Source organism: Pleurodeles waltl, chromosome 9 (genome assembly GCF_031143425.1).
Source record: "Pleurodeles waltl isolate 20211129_DDA chromosome 9, aPleWal1.hap1.20221129, whole genome shotgun sequence".
Lineage (NCBI taxonomy): Eukaryota > Metazoa > Chordata > Amphibia > Caudata > Salamandridae > Pleurodeles > Pleurodeles waltl.
Window position 1 is genome coordinate 784,198,757 of NC_090448.1, and position 17,020 is coordinate 784,215,776.

General features: G+C 45.3%; 1 protein-coding gene across 13 annotated transcripts in view; it reads right to left on the reverse strand.

Annotated features, from left to right (window-relative positions):
* NRXN2 (neurexin 2) overlaps positions 1 to 17,020 on the reverse strand; it is a 1,698,261-nt gene that overhangs the window by 25,543 nt on the left and 1,655,698 nt on the right. The gene's annotated exons all lie outside the window — the stretch shown is intronic.

Genomic DNA, 17,020 nt, shown 5'->3' on the forward strand with positions numbered 1-17,020 from the left:
ACTTGGGCACTCTATTTTTCCTGATCACGTGAACGTTTACTAAGAAGGTGGTCACTTGAATCTCAGGACTTGTGAGCCACTACTTTACTTTACAAGGACAGGTCAGCTACTTTTGTGCGGTGTCACGTTTTCTTTTTATCTATTTTTTTCTGTGGCATGTGCCTAAAATAAAACTTTAAAACATGAGCTACTGCACCAGCTCGTCCAGGTCAGACCTTGGCTTTGCCAATGCTTGTTTCTTATTGGAACTAGGTTCCTTGTGACTGTGTTATTGGAGTGCCTACTTGGCTAGCTGCGGGGCTTGCATGCACTGCAATCATTATGATTGTTAATGTATGTTCTTGTTTTTCTGTAGGTCCCACTATTGCCCCCCCCCCCCCCTTTTCATATATTACAGAACTTTCAGTGAAAAAATAAAGTATTTTTCAGTGCTCTTCAATAATATTTTGCTTTTCTTCTGTTTGATCATCTTGCCTCTTGTCACAGCAGGCATGCTGGGTGGCTTTTCCTGAACATTTGATCGAGTATGCCATTTTCTTGATCTGACTCTTTCGTCTCTTCTCTGCTTGTACTTCAGCAGACATGCTGCTCTCCTTGAAATCTCTTTTCTTGTTTCTGCCTTGGTTCTTGGCTCTCTCTCTGCCTGATTTGTCAAGGTGTTTCGCGTTTCCCCGTCAATCGCTCTCGGTTTAATTTCCTCTACCTTGACGTCGCCAGTGTACATTTACCTTTAATTTTTGCTATCAGCGATTGCACATTTCCTTTAGATGGGTTCTTTCATTTTTCCTCCGGTGCTATTCCTCGTTGTTGCAATTTGTTGCTAGCTCGTTTTTATCTTCCCCTTGATGCTAGCTCACAGTTTGTGGCATAATGGAACATTAATTCATGCTCGTCTCCGATGGCCCATTTGTCTGTTTGATACTCTGTTCTGTGCACTGTTTCCGGCTCGCCCATTGGCAGGGTTGCAGAGGGATAACACCTCTCTCTGTACGTTTATGATGGCTTCCAGAAACAGTCAAGTTACTGCCACAAGCTGCAGTAGGGGAAGAGGGAGGCAGTTTTTTATCCTGGATGAGATAGGCCTACCTCTTTGATAAACATGCAATCTTAATTTTAAGGGAGCGCCTGCTCATTCGGTATCAGTACTTACACGAGCCCTGCGACTCTCATATATGAGAGGAAGCTCAGACATGGCAGTGAGTGTACACAGCCCTGGAACTCTGCAGCAGCAAAAGGGTTCAGTCATGGCAGTCAGTGGACACTTAGTCCTGGGGCCTTTCGATATCAGAAGGAATCACAGACAGCTTTCAGAGTACACTGAAGATCCGAGATCTGCACTTTTGGCAGTCGTAGTACTTTCAGCCATGGGATTATCTGATATAGAAAGAGTTCAAACCAGGGATTAAGTGTACACTAAACAATTGGTCTTTTTTGGAATGAGTCGAATATCCACATGGCTGTCGGTGTACAATTAGCCATGTGAGGCTTCACAATCGAAGGAATCACACATCTTAGCCAGAGTGCACAAAGCAGTGGAACTCTTCAATATTGAAAGGTTTCGTAAATGCCAGTATGCCCCAACCTCTCCCCCCCCCCCATGACTCTTTGATATCAGAAGGGTTTCGCAATAGGCAGATACATATCCACAAACGCTCATGATTTTTGGCACTGGTCTTATCAATTCACAGGCACATTATTAACTACTCAACTGGCTTGAAGCTACTTTCTTGTTTCTTGCAAGCGTTCGTTAAATGGTACACGACAAGCTCCTTGTTGGTACATTTTCTTGACGCTGGTGTCCATCCAGGTGCACATTCGGCAAAGAAGGATGCAAATTTGAGGAAAATTCATAAACATGTCAACATAAGCTTAGCCAAATGGGTGTGTAAGTTTGGGAAGGTGATACTAGAGGAGCTCCCACCATGGATGATTAAAACCTCTCACGCGCACACAGAATGTGGAGTCCTGGGATCCTGCTTCCATGAAGCTGTAATCCCACCCCTCCCCCGGCACTAATTAGCCAGTGGCAATTACCCTAATGAGAGGATTCTATCTGCTCTTCTATGTCCTTTGCTAAAGATTGGTTTTATTTAGTACACTGTGTTTGGCACAGCTACGGGCTCTCCAAAGAGCCGCAGTCGCTTTGATCAGGAATAGGAGGAGGAAACACAGCATCTTCAAACAGGTGAAAAACAGAGGCAGGCGAGGGAGACAGTCTGCAGCCCACAATCTTTTCTTCGACGCCAGGGAGAAGGTGGTTTAATTATTCAAGCCCTTCCGGCAAGCAGAGAAGACATCTTGTGAATAAAGGTGATGCCCCACACACGCAACTGACATGAGGGAACATTCATCTGAGCAAAGTGCATGAAAGCTCAGCACATCTATGAGGCTTGGCATCCAGTTCCTCTCCGCATGGATTGTGTGTGTTTGGGTGGATGTGTATCGCCAGTGTCCCTCTAGGTGGATGGCATGTCTTAATAGATGGGGCTACCTAGGAAGGATGGAGTGTCTCTAGCTGGAGCATTAAGAGGATATCTCTCTACTTGGATCGCATGCACTGGGAGGAATGTTTATGTATTTATATCTAAAGAACATGACCTCAAAAAACATATCTTGGTGACAGTAGTTAATTAAACAATTTACTCAAGGAAGATATTAACAAAAGAAAATGTGTCATTTGCTTACAAAGTTATCCAAAGTCGAGAGGTGACGGAAATCCAGGAGGAGCTGAGGACCATGTATCGATTACATGTCTATGTGGCAGCAAGAAGCGTATCTGTATGGACTGTGTAATGCTGGATGGAATGTGTCCCTTTGGGTGGATGAAGCATGTCAATGTAAATGTTTTATCTCTGTATGGATTGTTTGTCTCTTCGTACATGGTGTATTACACCAGAGTATGTCTGTGTGGATGATTCTACCCCAAGTAGATGTTATGCTTCTGGATGCATGTTTTTCTCTGGGTAAATGGTGTGTCTCTAGAAGAAAGGATTTCTTTGAGTCGATGATGTCTCTGTGAATATTGTGCCCCAGGGTGGATGATGTATCACTCACGGTGGATAATGCGATGTGTGTTAATATATGTTTGGTGTATTTCTTTATATTGGTGGCATGCGTCTATAGTTTGTCTCTGGATGTATAATATGCCTCTGGGTAAATAGTGTGTCTCCAGATGGGCAGTGTCTCAGGGTGGACGGTGCAACAGTAGATGGACAGTGCCCCTCAATGTGGATGGCATGCTTTTGGGTTCATGGAGTCACTTAGGGTATATGGTGTCTCTGTGTGGATGATGTGATTCTGGGTGTTGTTCCTCTAGGAGGATAGTGAATGTCCCAGATGGTTTGTAGTGTACTCCAGAGAATGCTGTGCCTTGACCCTTCCTTCCTCTCTCCCTTCCCTGTAACATGCAACTTTTTGAGGCATATCACATCCCTGTGGATAAACAAATGGTATGCCTCCCTAAAGAAATACAGTGATGTCCATCTCTCTTTGGTGGTGTGAGCGAGTGGGGATTTATCATAAGTCTCTAGATCAACCAAGGTTTACAGCCACAGGCTGAAAAAGAGTGGGTATATTCTAGCCTCTGTAATTCACTAGTGGTGTGCCTCTGTTCTCATGCAATCCTGTATTATTCCTCTACTTGCACTATCTTTTTTCTAACATCTCGCGAACCATAAGCCCCATTGCATTATCGTTATACTGAGTGCCAACCACTTATGTCAAAAGATGCAAACTGCTAGGATGGCGAACGAAGGCCATTCAATCCCCCATTATCTGCAAGCAATAATAAAATCTGCATACACTTTATCCTTTGTCAATATAAACAATCCCTTGTCGGCCTATCACTTCCCTCACTCTAATTCTTCTGTTGTCATTATTAACCATAAGTCTTACTTTAGTTTGTTTCTATTTGGTCGACTTCAACCAATCTTCTGACGCTTTAATGCGTTCTATGCTCTTCGTGTAACTTGCTTTCTTTTGTCAATATTAACTCACCTTGATTTGCTATCATCCATCCTTTATCCTTCGCAACGGGCTCTGTGTTCGTATTGCCTTCCTCTGTGCTATAATCATGTTGTTTCTAATTCTTTCGCTGTTTGTATATTCCTATTGCTGTTTTAATACTGGCTTTTTTGGATGTTATAATCACATCCTCTGCCCTTATAATCCTTTATTTGTCTGCATGTCCATAGCTCTGTGCAATTTGACCTTCTTCTTTGTTACAACCACTTGTCCTGTCTTTTTAACCATTTATTTCTCCCTATAGTCCTGGCTCTGTGTGAATATTGTCTTCATCTATGTAACAATCATGTTATCTATTCTTATAATACCTTTTTTGTCTATATAATCCTAGCTCTGTATTTGTAGTAACATCCGCCCATGTGAGCTTCCAGAAATTTTATTTGTTAGTTTCAGTGTCATTTAAAAATCCTTGCTTGCTAGTGGTCAGTCATACCTCTTTGTCCCGCATTCTTCTGCGTGGAAGCGGGGACCAACTATTGTATAATTACACTTTGTCCTGTTTACCTGGTCTGTAGGGGACTCTTTTGTAACTTTGTTTCCTCCTTCTGTCTAGGGAAGCTTCTCTTTTGCAGAGCATGCTTCCCCTGAGCTTAGCTGTAAACCAGGCTATAAATCAGGCTGTTATCTTGGTCACATTTGGTCTTTGTGGGCTCTCTGCACCCTCTCAGCTGCCTGGCTCCCACCCTTCCTTGGCTTGGATTGTCTTTACCAAGTGTGCCTCCCTGTTTGCTGAGAGCAAGGGCGGAGAGGATCTCTTGTAATTGCTTATGGCCTAGGCACCCAGCTCTACCAGGGCGCTGCAATCCTCAGAGACAGTGCCCACTTCTGGTCGATACTGGAATCCCACTCGCATTTCCATCAGTGCACTGCAGTTCACACACTCCAAGCCCTCAGCCGTGCCAGTGCCAGGAACACCATACACGCTGTCTGCCAGAGCACCTCAGTTCCCGTAGCCAGTACACTCTGCTGCTTCAGTACTGGGACCTCGGGGGCAGCTCCATCAGTGACCTGGAGTTCACACACTCCAAGTCCTCAGCCATGCCACTGCCAGGAACTTCACACAAGCTGTCTGTCAGAGCACCTCAGCTCTCGCAGTCAGTACACTCTGTTGCTCTAGAAGTGGGACGTCGGGCGCAGCTTCATCAGTGCACCCTAAGCCATGCCAATGGCATTGCCAGGAACCTCACACACACTGTCTGCCAAAGCGCCTCAGTTCCTTGCAGTCAGTAAACTTTGCTGCTCCAGTACTGGGACCTCAGACACAGCTCCATCAGTGCACCACATTTCAAACACTACAACCCTCAGCTGTGCCAGTGCCAGGAACCCCACACACGCTGCTTAACGGAGTACCTCAGTCCTTGCAGTCAGTACACTCTGCTGCTCCAGTACTGCAACCTCAGACACAGCTCCATCACTACACTGCAGTTCACTCACTCCAAGCCCTCAGCCATGCGAGGAACCCCACAGACGTTGTTTGCCATAGCACCTAGGTTCTTGCTTTCATTACACTCTGCTGCTGCAGTACTGGGACCTGTTGTGCAGCTTCATCAGTGCACCGCAGTTCAAACACTCCAAGCCCTCACCTGTGCCAGGGCCAGGAACCCCACACATGCTGGCTGCCAGAGCACCTCAGTTCTTGCAGTCAATAAACTCTGCTGCTCCAATACTGAGACCTCAGGCGCAGCTCCATCTGTGCACCGGAGTTCACACACTCCAAGCCCCTCAGCCGTGCCAGGACCAGGAATCCGACACACACTGTCTGCCAGAGCACCTCAGTTCTTGCAGTCAGTACACTCTGCTGCTCCAGTACTGCAACCTCGGGCGCAGCTCCATCACTGCACTGCAGTTCACACACTCCAAGCCCTCACCCATGCGAGGAACCCCACAGACGTTTGCCAGAGCACCTCAGTTCTTGCTGTCAGTAAACTCTGCTGCCCCAGTACTGGGACTTTGGGCGCAGATTCATCAGTGCACCTCAGTTCACACATTCCAAGCCCTCAGCCGAGCCAGTGCCAGGAACCGCTGTCAGTACAGTCTGCTGCTACAGTACAGGGTTCTCCGGCACAGTTCCATCAGCACACCGCAGTTCATACACTCTAAGCCCTCAGCCGTGCCAGTACCAGGAACCCGACACATGCTGTCTGCCAGAGCATCTCAGTTCTTAAAGTCAGTACACACTACTGCTCCAGTACTGAGACCTTGGGCGCAGATTCATCAGTGCACCTCAGTTCACACACTCCAAGCCCCTTAGCTGTGCCCATGCCAGAACCCCGCACGCTGTTTGCCAGAGCACCTTAGTCCTCACAGTCAGTACACACTGCTGTTCCAGTACTGGGACCGCGGGCGCAGCTTTGTCAGTGCACCTCAGTTCACACACCCTAAGCCTCTCAACCATGCCAGTGCCACAACCCCACACACGCTATCTGCCAGAGCACCTCGGTTCTTATAGTCATTATACAATCCTGTTCCAGTACTGGGACCTCGGGTCCAGCTCCATCAGTGCACCTCAGTTCACACACTCCAAGCCCCTCAGCTGTGCCAGTGCCAGAACCCCACACACAGTCTGTCAGAGCACCTCAGTTCTTACAGTCAGTACACACTGCTGTGCCAGTACTGGGACCTCAATTCCAACTCCATCAGTGCACCTCAGTTCACACACTCCAAGCCCTCAGCCGTGCCAAGGCCAGGACCTCACACGCTGTCTACCAGAGAAACTCAGTTGTTTCAGTCAGTACACTCTGCTGTTCCAGTACTGGGACCTAGAGCACAGCTCCATCAGTGCACCTCAGCTCACACACTCCATTCTCTCACTTGTGCCCGTGCCAGAACCGCACACACACTGTCTGCCAAAGGACCTCAGTTCTATTCGTCAGTACACTCTGCTGTTCCAGTACTAGGACCTCGGTTGCAGCTCCATCAGTGCACCTCAGTCCTACCCCAGTGAGGTATCTTCCTTTCCTATACTGGGATCCTGCTCACATACATTTCTATTACAGCAGCTCAGTTCTAATATTCAGTCCCACTGCTAAGCCAATACTGGACCCAAAAGAGCAAAACACAGCTCAGCCAGTGCATCTGAAGTCTTACATCCAACACCACTGTTGATGGGAACTATCACAGCTCCCCCAGAATCCATCAATTCTAATATTCAGAGCACATTTCTTCTCAGTTCTAAGGCTCACACACACCCTTCTTAACTCCTCGCTTCTGTCGTTCAGAGGCAATGTCACTTCAATACTAGGCCCCACTCCCAGCTTTACCCGGGCACCTCCAGACTAACACTCAACAACACTTGCACACCAATACTAGGTTCCACACATAGCTCCATTAACATACCTCACTTCGACCGTGTGTGCCCATTACTATTTCAGTACTGCAACCCACATACAACTCTGTCAGTGCACCTCAACCCTAACCTGCAGTGCCCCATTATTCCAATACCGGGAAATACACAGCGCTCCGTTTCTCATTCCTCACCCACTGCCTTTCTGTTATTACAGAACTGGCCCAGGAACAGTTCTGTCTATACCCCCAATCCTGATCTGAAGCACCCCAATATTGCTGTATTGGGGTTCACATACAACTCTGCTAATGCACCTCCTGCTGTTCTGCAGTGCCCCTACTGTTCCACACTCGGGCCCTCATTAGGACATTGGAAGACAGCCGTAATTCAGGCAGTGAAATGTGCAAAGAGGCTGTGCATGGGGGCCCCCTCAGTCCCCCATTCCGCCAGCCTTTCAATGGAGGTGTATACCCCCATGGACAGGCTGGCGGATGGGGACTTTTAAACCCCTGGGCAGTGCTGCCCTGGTGGATTACAACCAGCAGTCTGGTGGTGTCGGCAGTTGGACCGTGGCGGCTCTGCCACGGTCATAGTGTGCCAGTTGGACCGCCACAACCGCGTCTGTCCGACTGCCACCGTGACCCTGGCGGTCTGGTGACCGCCAGGGTCATAATGACCCACTATGACTTCTGTTTGAGGAAGTGGGGGAGCCAATTAAATATATTCTCAGCTGCTATCTTTATTTGGAAGGGTCTGTTTCACCTATCTCACTCCGTTCTTTCTATCACTCTGTTTGCTCTTAATGATTTCTTTCTCCCCTACTTTTCTCTTTCCAGCGCTAAAAATCCACACATTAACAGTTTTACTCTTCCTTTTGACTGCTTATTTCTACTATATACCCTTTTTTTATTTCCCTCTTTTTCTTACTATCTACTCTTTCAAACTTACGAAAACTGGGTTATTTCTTTCCTTGTTTCGTTCCTCTCTTTTTTCTTCATCAGACGTTCATTCTTTCAGTATTTTTCTCTTACCTTCATTCTTTCTTTGTCTTTTTTATTTGCTTTTTCCTTTGACTTGGTATGCGCCTCTTCACTTTTTTTTTTTTAGATCTTTCTTACATCCTTTTTTTGGTATTTTTCTTATCTTTATCTGTCAATTCACGTTTTACTATCAATCCCTCTTTTTCCTCTCTGTATGTGGAAGCCACAAGTTACTTGTCAGGACCAGAAGTGTCAAAGTGGTTTTCCCATTCTGTGTCTTTAGAAAATGTGTCAGTACATACATGTCCTAGTTCAGTGGTTCCCAACCTTTTGACTTCTGTGGACCCCCAATTTATCATTACTAGAACCCAGGAACCCCCACTGAATCATTATTGTAATCTGGGGATCCCGCCACTGAGTCATTGCTGAAAGCTGGGGACCTAATCTGTTAATATTATTTCATTTTCTAAGCAGTCACGGACCCCCTGATGAGGCTTCGCGGACCCCCAGGGGTCCCCGGACCACAGGTTGGGAACCACTGTCCTAGTTCGTCTGCTGCTTGTTTCTCTCACCATCTCTAGGTTTTTCTTTAATATTCATTTTTCTCTTTCTTTTCACACTTTTCATTATTTTTTCCTATTTATCTTTCGTCCGCTAGCTTCCTTCCCTTTTTTCTTTTGACTCACACGTTTGCTCTAATTCTTCATTTAGTTGTGTTTTCATTTTTTCGTTCTTTTGTTCCCTTTTTCCTTTTATTTCTTTGTGAGTCCTTCTCTTTCTTCCTTTTGTCTGTTGCATTCCTTTTGCTTCTCTTTTGCTGCTCCATCAGCTTTCTCTCCTGAGCCTAGTTATCAATGGAGAAAAACGTGCAGTGGCACTGTTGACCAGAGACCAATGGACCTCACTCAACTCTAACTGCTGCTGTATTTTCCTACTGAAATTGCAGTCAATCATTTTCCTTTCTTACTCCAGGGCCCATGACACTGTTACTAGGCCACTTAATCTTTACTCCCCACTCCCTCTTTCCTTTCACCCTCCAATCCGTCCCAAATGATATTTTTGTTATGGTGTTTTGAGCATTGCACTCTAATGCCAAAAGTTTATTTCTGCTAAAAGTTTATATGATAATTGTTTCTGGTTTAATCCTCCAGGAAGAAGGTAAATGGAAGTGCTTTATTTAAATGCTTGGCCACTGGAATTATATGGCATGAAAGGACAAAATTATGAGGCAGGGTTGACTAATTTATGTGGCAAGAAAAGTTCAGTTATGAATTTACAATTGTATTAGCTCTAACTCAAGAAAATGCCAGACATATTGCAAATGCTTGTTTAAAGTTGCCTTCCCTTGTCTCTTTAAGTTTTTTTCTGTATATTTCTATATAGTCTTGCTCTTTCTATAGTTAGCATCTCCTTCTTATAATAATCTATTTTTGGCCCATATAATTCTTGTTTAATTTGTGTAGCACACATGCAATGTTTATGTTATCTGTTGTTTTAATCTCTTTCCTGGTCCCTATAAATCTATTTTTAATATAGGATCTGATTTTTCCTAAATATTGCCTTCCTGTGCCTTTGTAATCTATCATTCTGTGTCTATGCTGCTTTATATATCTTCAAAACATTGAATCTTGTTCTAAGTGCCTTAGGTTATTCCCTTAAATACCATGTCTGTTTTACCTTTCTCATGAAACCTTCCCTGAAAAATATGTTCCTCTTCCACTATATTCTCAAAACTGTGCATAAATCCATTCTATGTATGGTATTTTTTCTCTACAGTACCTTCTACGGGTTTGTGCCCTTCAAGATCTTACATTTCTGTCTCTCTTGTTTATAGCAGTGTTATGGAATGGGACAACAGGAAAGTGTCTTCTTTAAAAGTCGCCCTCTTCTGTAACATCTTACAGACGTAAAAAAATAAATGCACTATCTCATACCATCTAACCGTCCCTCCAGGAAAGGTCACCCTGGCCACTTCCCTGGAACAGATGTGAATCCATGCTCCACATGGCTCATGCTGTTCATCTAATTACGGCCACAGGAAGCCAGGAAAGGCAACTTGGTGGTGCTGGTAGAGAGATCTACCCGTATCCACCTTGAGAGTGTGTGAGATCAGGATTGTGAGTGGAGCTTGGCAGCAGGTCGAGCCACGTAGGTGCTTTAATGCACACAGGCGTCCACTGAGTACGTCGGAAGTAAAACTGGACTGCCCGAGTAAAGGTAAATAAAAACTGCGTAATGCCCTCCATAACTGTGATTACAGTTAAACAAAAAAAATACCACTAAAGAAATATATATGCATAATTATTTTGTGTTACAGAATGTGCATTACCCTTCCATCTTCTCAGTGTGTACCCTTCCTCTCGTAGCTGTCTGTATGTGGCAGCTAGGGGTGAGTTGAAATCTGCATGCACCAAAAAACATAGGGATCTACAGTTAAAAGTAATTACCATAAACATGTGGTGAATGCAGTCACTGTGTTTTCATCATCGTGGATAGCCGAGCCATGCAGCCAGATGGGTAGTTGAAGAGACGGTAGCCAAAAACAATGTTGCAGTACCTGTCTCTAAAACCTAGCTTTGGAATCAGGATCCGTGCCATAATGTCCTAAATGTATGTACAGATGTCCATATAACTGCCTTGCATATCTCAATAGAGAGGAATACTGTTAGAAAGGCAAATTACTTTTTTCCCTAGCAGAATGTGCAGTGGCACCTTCTAAAATAAGCTTTATATCCTGCACATGGTATATGTTGCAGTGCACCTGAAGATTGCTTCTTTAGCAGGTACCTGACAATTGCAGTCGTGCTCACCTGCAAACCAATGCAAATAAAGTTGATGGGTAGAATGTTTCCAAAAGTCTCATCTGCTACTAGTCGCCCTGGGCCACATTCCACTCCATTGTGTTCTGCCCACTGCATCACTTTAGTTTATGAATAACCATATGCAAATAAACCTTGTTCTGTCCTAGTACGAGCAGTCCATCCCACGCCATACCCCTCTGAACAAGAACACAAGCAAACCAAGGTCTTGGCACAGCTGGGAAAATCAAAACAAAACAACTAAAGGAAATGGATGGAAAATCTGCAAAAGACTCATCTACTGGGAATTGCTCCAGACTGCATGAAATATGAACTGTGCTTTTGTCCTATGCAGTACAACAAATGAGAAGCAACCATATGCAAAGCATTATTCAGCCATGACCCAATAGGAGCAGTCTAGCCCAAATTGCCAGGCCGTTTCGCCCCTCAACAAGAAAACAAACCAGTCTCACATGATCAATGGCCACAGATTATGGTGTAAGCCTTCAGTCTGAGAGAGTAGAACTTTAATTCTCTTGATAGAACTTGTATGGTTAGAGGATCAGAAAATAATTACTCACTTAGAAACCACGTGAGCAATATATTTGGGCGGGCACTTAGTAAAAACTTGAACCCAGGAAATTAGCATACAAAAAGTTGGCACTTCATTAAACGACCATGTAAATGTAATTGAAAAATAAAACACTTTAAACTTAACCTCATTTAAAAGGCAACTGTAAAAGAGCTCAAAAGTGCCTTTGTCCATAATTCTTACACAAAGTTCAAGTGTAAAATACTAGCAAATCACAAGTAGTATTCTCTGCACTTCTGTTTGAATGTGTTGCGGCTGCATGGGCTGAACATTTACACGGCTGATTTGAAAGCCTGAAGGTCCCAAGTCAAAGGAGCATTCAAAAGCAGTTTTCTCTGCTTGACACTTGCATGACAATCTCTTCCACTTGAAAGCACACGTTCATACAGTGGAGGAATTTCCTTCATCAATAACGTTCTCAGCCCTAAGAAATAACATTCTGAGCCCTACAAAATAATGCTCCTTCATCAAATAATGTTCACTGAGCCCTAGAACTCATTTATATTTGATGGTTCAGACAAGCCTGCCATTCAATAGATTCTTAACAAGGAACCTTTTGGCAAAAGCGATAGAAGCAAAGACGGCGCAATTGAGGATAGAAGACTCTGCGCTAGGCAGATAAAATGATCCTATGTAATTGGAATATGGATAAAGGGGAGGTGCACTAGATCTACATGGCTAATCAGGGCACCTGAATTCGACCATGGCCTTCCTGTCACAGATCTTCATTAACTAGGAAGCTATGCAAAGGTGATGTCATCTTGCCATCCTGGAACAGGCTGTCCCTCATATAATTTTAATTTTCCTTTATCATTATAAAGGTAAGAGAACTTGTCTTGCTCTATTTAGAAGAAAGTTCACTCATGTGGTTCTGAAGAAAAATTCCCTCTATGGGAACACAAGATCCTCTAACCGTTTCATGTAATGTTTCATGATACTGTGGACACTGACAGAACACACTGAAATTATACTGTCAACCAGAACCAATAAATCTGTTTTGAGCTCGGAACAAGAGAATCTGGCTGCCCTGCGCTCCTGAACGTTGAGATTAAGCATTAGCTGGATAGGTTTCATGTGACTATGTCCCCAAAGTCTAACCCCAAATCAAGAGAAGTCCCCTGATACTGTGCCCCCTCGGGCTCCACTGCAGAGCTCTCATATATCATCAGGTGTATTTGATGAGCAGGATACAGGAGTTTATCAGTATTCCTAGCCACAGTCATCCTCACTGAAATCCAAGACTGAGGCGGAAACACTGGGATCATAGCCCTTAAGTCCTGGGTGCTATGGTCCAGGGGAAAGGCATGAAATTGCACTGCATCAATTATTGCTCCGATAAAGGGAAGCATTTGAGAAGGAGTCAGGTGTGACTGAACCCCAAAGATGTAAGAAGGTTCACTGTAATCTGGGGGTGGGGGATGAACACCTGGGGAAAGCCCATCTTCAGAGTCATTTGTTGAGTTAGGGGGAGATAGACCTCTGAAGATGCACTCTAACCACTTCCAACACTTTTTTAAGCATTTGAGGAGACCAAAGGAGAGCACAGTGAGATCAAAATACTCCAGCCTTACCATGAACAGCAGGTAACCCGTGTGGACCTGCAGGATGGGGATTTGGAAATATGCATCCTGCAGGACTATCCAGGCTCCTAGGTTGTAGGTAGACAAGACCTGCACCTTGACAAAGGTCTAAGATGGGACAGAGGCCTCTGTCTCTTTTCAGCACCAAGAAGCAGCGAGAGTAACAACCACGACTAACATCTGGCACAGGCACCCTCTCTATGCCTCTTTTTTATGAAAAAAAAGCCTGTACTCCCTGCTGGAATGGTCCTCTACAGCTGATCCGTTGATGGGGGAAGGTGCTGAAGGCTTGCAGGGGATGGTATGGAGTAACCCTGCTGAACAATTTGCAGGACCCACTTGCCACTTGTCCAAAACCTTCATCTGCAGTCCTAGCAAAAATAATTGGATTCTGTCTCTGGCAGGGTGGTTGTGTGCCATCAAGGTTGCACTAAAGAGGCTTGGAGCCTGCGGCAGCTGGAAGGGTGGAAGACTGGACTGCACGCTGCCTCTGTGTCCATGTGGTCTGTGGGTACCACGACCATAAAGGGGCTGTGGGGACTGCTGTACTGATGGCATATGCTGGTGGTACTGAAAACACCTACTATAGCCATGGAGAGGGTGAAACTGATGATACAGCTAACATTAAGAAGCAGACAAGCCCAGGGAGTGTTCTGTGGCCCTGCTCTCTTTAAAGTGCTCCAGAGCTGAGTCGGTGTGTCCCCGAAGAGACGGGAACCATCGAAGGGCATGTCCATAAGATTGGCCCTGACATTGGACCGCCTCCAGGAAAGCCTGTGAAGGGCCACACTGGTGCCTATTGCTCAACCAAGAAAGTATGAGACAACCAGTCAACAATGAATGGTGAATTTGATGGTAACACAACCATCCTGTACGGCCGGACATAAGATGGTACAGGTTTCCTCAGGTAGAGGAGCCAGAACTTGGCACCACCAAATCCCACAAAAGGTAATTGTAGTGATCTAAAAGGCAGCTGAAACTCACAGACAGAAGGACCAAACGTGGGGAGAAGATACCACGCTTTCCAAAAGACTCTATTGTCTTCATTTCCCTGACAGGGGGACTAGACAGGAACAAAACGGGGTTGACCTTGCCAGCCAAAGACTGTACCACAAGGCTATCAGGAGGAGGGTACTGAGTGGAGAAGACTGAGTTTTCCAGAGCAGGACTTCAGCACCTGATAACCTGCCAGTTGACAGAGGGGGGCCTGAAAAGTGTTTAGCCCTGGTGCCCAAAAGCATGTCTGTAAGAGCCTTGTGGCAAGGAAGTATAGGCTCTGAGTTTGTTTGACCAGGCTGGAGCACTTCAGTTAAGATATTGGTCCTAAATTTCTGAGTCGGCGCTGATGATCAAAGACCTCTGCCACTCTCTACACAATCATCACACAGGAGGCCATTTGTCTGCAGCAGGGCCCAGAGGTGAAACCAATGTCTCGGGAAGTGTCCAGACCACTCCTAGAGATCTTCATACGAAGTGTCCTCACGATAGGGCAGGGCAAACTCGTTCCCAACATTAACCAAATCTGGGCCAAACAACTGTCATCCGAGAGACAGGAGCGCTGTATTGGAATCGAAGGGGTGGACAGTAGGCTGTGGTTTATTAGAGCGGAACGTGGCCTTGGTTCAGGTTGGGGCACATAACAGGTCAGCAGTATGGAATGCCCCTCCTTGTCCGGTGCTAATGGTGCCAGCATAGGCGTTTGTGGATTATGTTCTGACATGGGATGGTGTGCCGGATAGGAAGCTCCTACCAAAGGTGGACCAGATCCTGGAATGAGACCAGAGGGCCCAAAAGACGCAAAGGGCAGACCCATTGGTGGAAGCCAGTTTGGAAGCTTCTCTACTCCTTGGGGTGAGAAGGTGCACCAGAGGGAGTCGGTAACATAGCATAAACTTACATCATGGCATTACAGAATTATTTGATTTATTGCTGCATCACCAATGGCCATGGAAATTCAGGTTGCCTTGGGACAGGGATTGGAATTGGCTTCAAAGGCAATGGCTTCAGGAGAGAAACTGGAAGGCACATTGGCGCTCTTGTGCCATCTCAGGGCATAGAGAGCGGAAGGTGTTTCTTCTACTTATCCAAAGATTTCGACCATGAGAACAATCTTTTGCAGGAACGCCAGCTGGAGCAGGACCTGGACTTCTCATTGGGTCTCGACTGGTCGCAACAGGGAGCCTTGCAGTGCTTTATGACAAACAGCTTTGCTTCCTGATTCCAGGTGGCTTTGGGGTGCATCAAGGTTAAATCACTGCAGGTCTTAGTGTGGAGGTCCGACCCCAGACACCACAGGCAAGCCATGTGCATGTCTGTCCTAGACATTTGTTTGCAACACTCCCCACAAGATTTAAAGCATGTAGCTCTGGATGGTGACATTTTCCCTTGCACGGTATTGAAATATTTTTGGGAAAAAATCTAAATTCTGCTCTCGAACAGCCAAAGGGTAGTTCAGGATCTGCGCTTGTTGTCGCGGAACAAAAAGAACCGATGTAAGTGCTCATGGGCAGCACCCATATGCAGCCCTGCATGTCACTTCTGGAGCAGAGCAAACTGAACATGGAGCTGGGTCCAGTCTGACACCTAGAGAATATTGAAAATGTGAGGACTCTGCAATTAGAAGTCTCCATCAGATAATCCAGTACCATATTCTGGCAGGCGATCAAGTCAAAGGAAGTTGCAAAAGCAGAGAGCTAGCCATAAAACACACTTGAATATGTTGTTTTTTACAGGCCTACTGAATTTCAAAAGCCAGTTTCTTTCTCATCTCTACTGGTAGTGAGCTCCAAAGGTGTGAAGCTTGTATATGGAAGGATCTTCCACCTACATTGTTGTCACACATTGGCAAGACCTTAGACTTTTGGTTGGAAGGAAAGGGCCGACAGCTTCGTAAGGCAATCTATTGAGTAACCACTTCGGCCACTGTTTATGAGAAAGAGGATTTTATAATTTAATTATTTTTATACTGCTAGCCAATGAAGTCATTTTAGTCCAGGTGAAATGCTGTTGTGTGGTTTTCAAGAGGAATGCAGCATGGAACTGGGCTTTGGAACTTTGATAATGATTTGTACTGGAGACATGTGAAAAGGCTATTGCAGTAATCTAAGATGGATATAGGCATGGCTAGGACTACAGCAAGTTTCTGGGGAGGATCAGTAATAGTAGAAACCCTGCATATAGGTCATGTGTGATGGAATTTCGGATTGGTAGCAATGGTTACTTGACGAACAAAGGAAACGTAGCTGTGGAAACACAAAACGGGTTTTGTGTTTTTCACCTGGGAATTAAGAGATGTCGAGTGAATTGGTCAGATCAATGGGAGGCATATTATACTGTCACCAGATCAACCTATACAATTCAAATGTGTTTGCGACAACCTCTTATCGTGCTTTAAATAGTTATCTTCAAATCCCTCTAAAGCGCATCCTCCCTGAAAGCAACTGGATGTGGGAGAGGGGCAGAGGAGTTCTAAAGTGGTGACCAGTACAGATTCCATTATCAAATTCCAAGTAGTAAACAGGCTGTCTGAGATATTAGCAACAGGAGCCTGTCGGCTGAAGTGTACTTGTAGGTGGGAATATGCTTTAAGGATAAGGAACGAAAATAATGCTGTCCAATTAAAGCCAAAGACAAAGGGAGAGGAACTCTGAAGTTGACTCTTTCTCCAATGCACGTCCTCCCGATAAGTCATGCCGCAACTTCAGCTGAGACAGCTAATAGATAGGAAGCGCTGACAACAGAAAAATATGACAAAAAGGTCACCT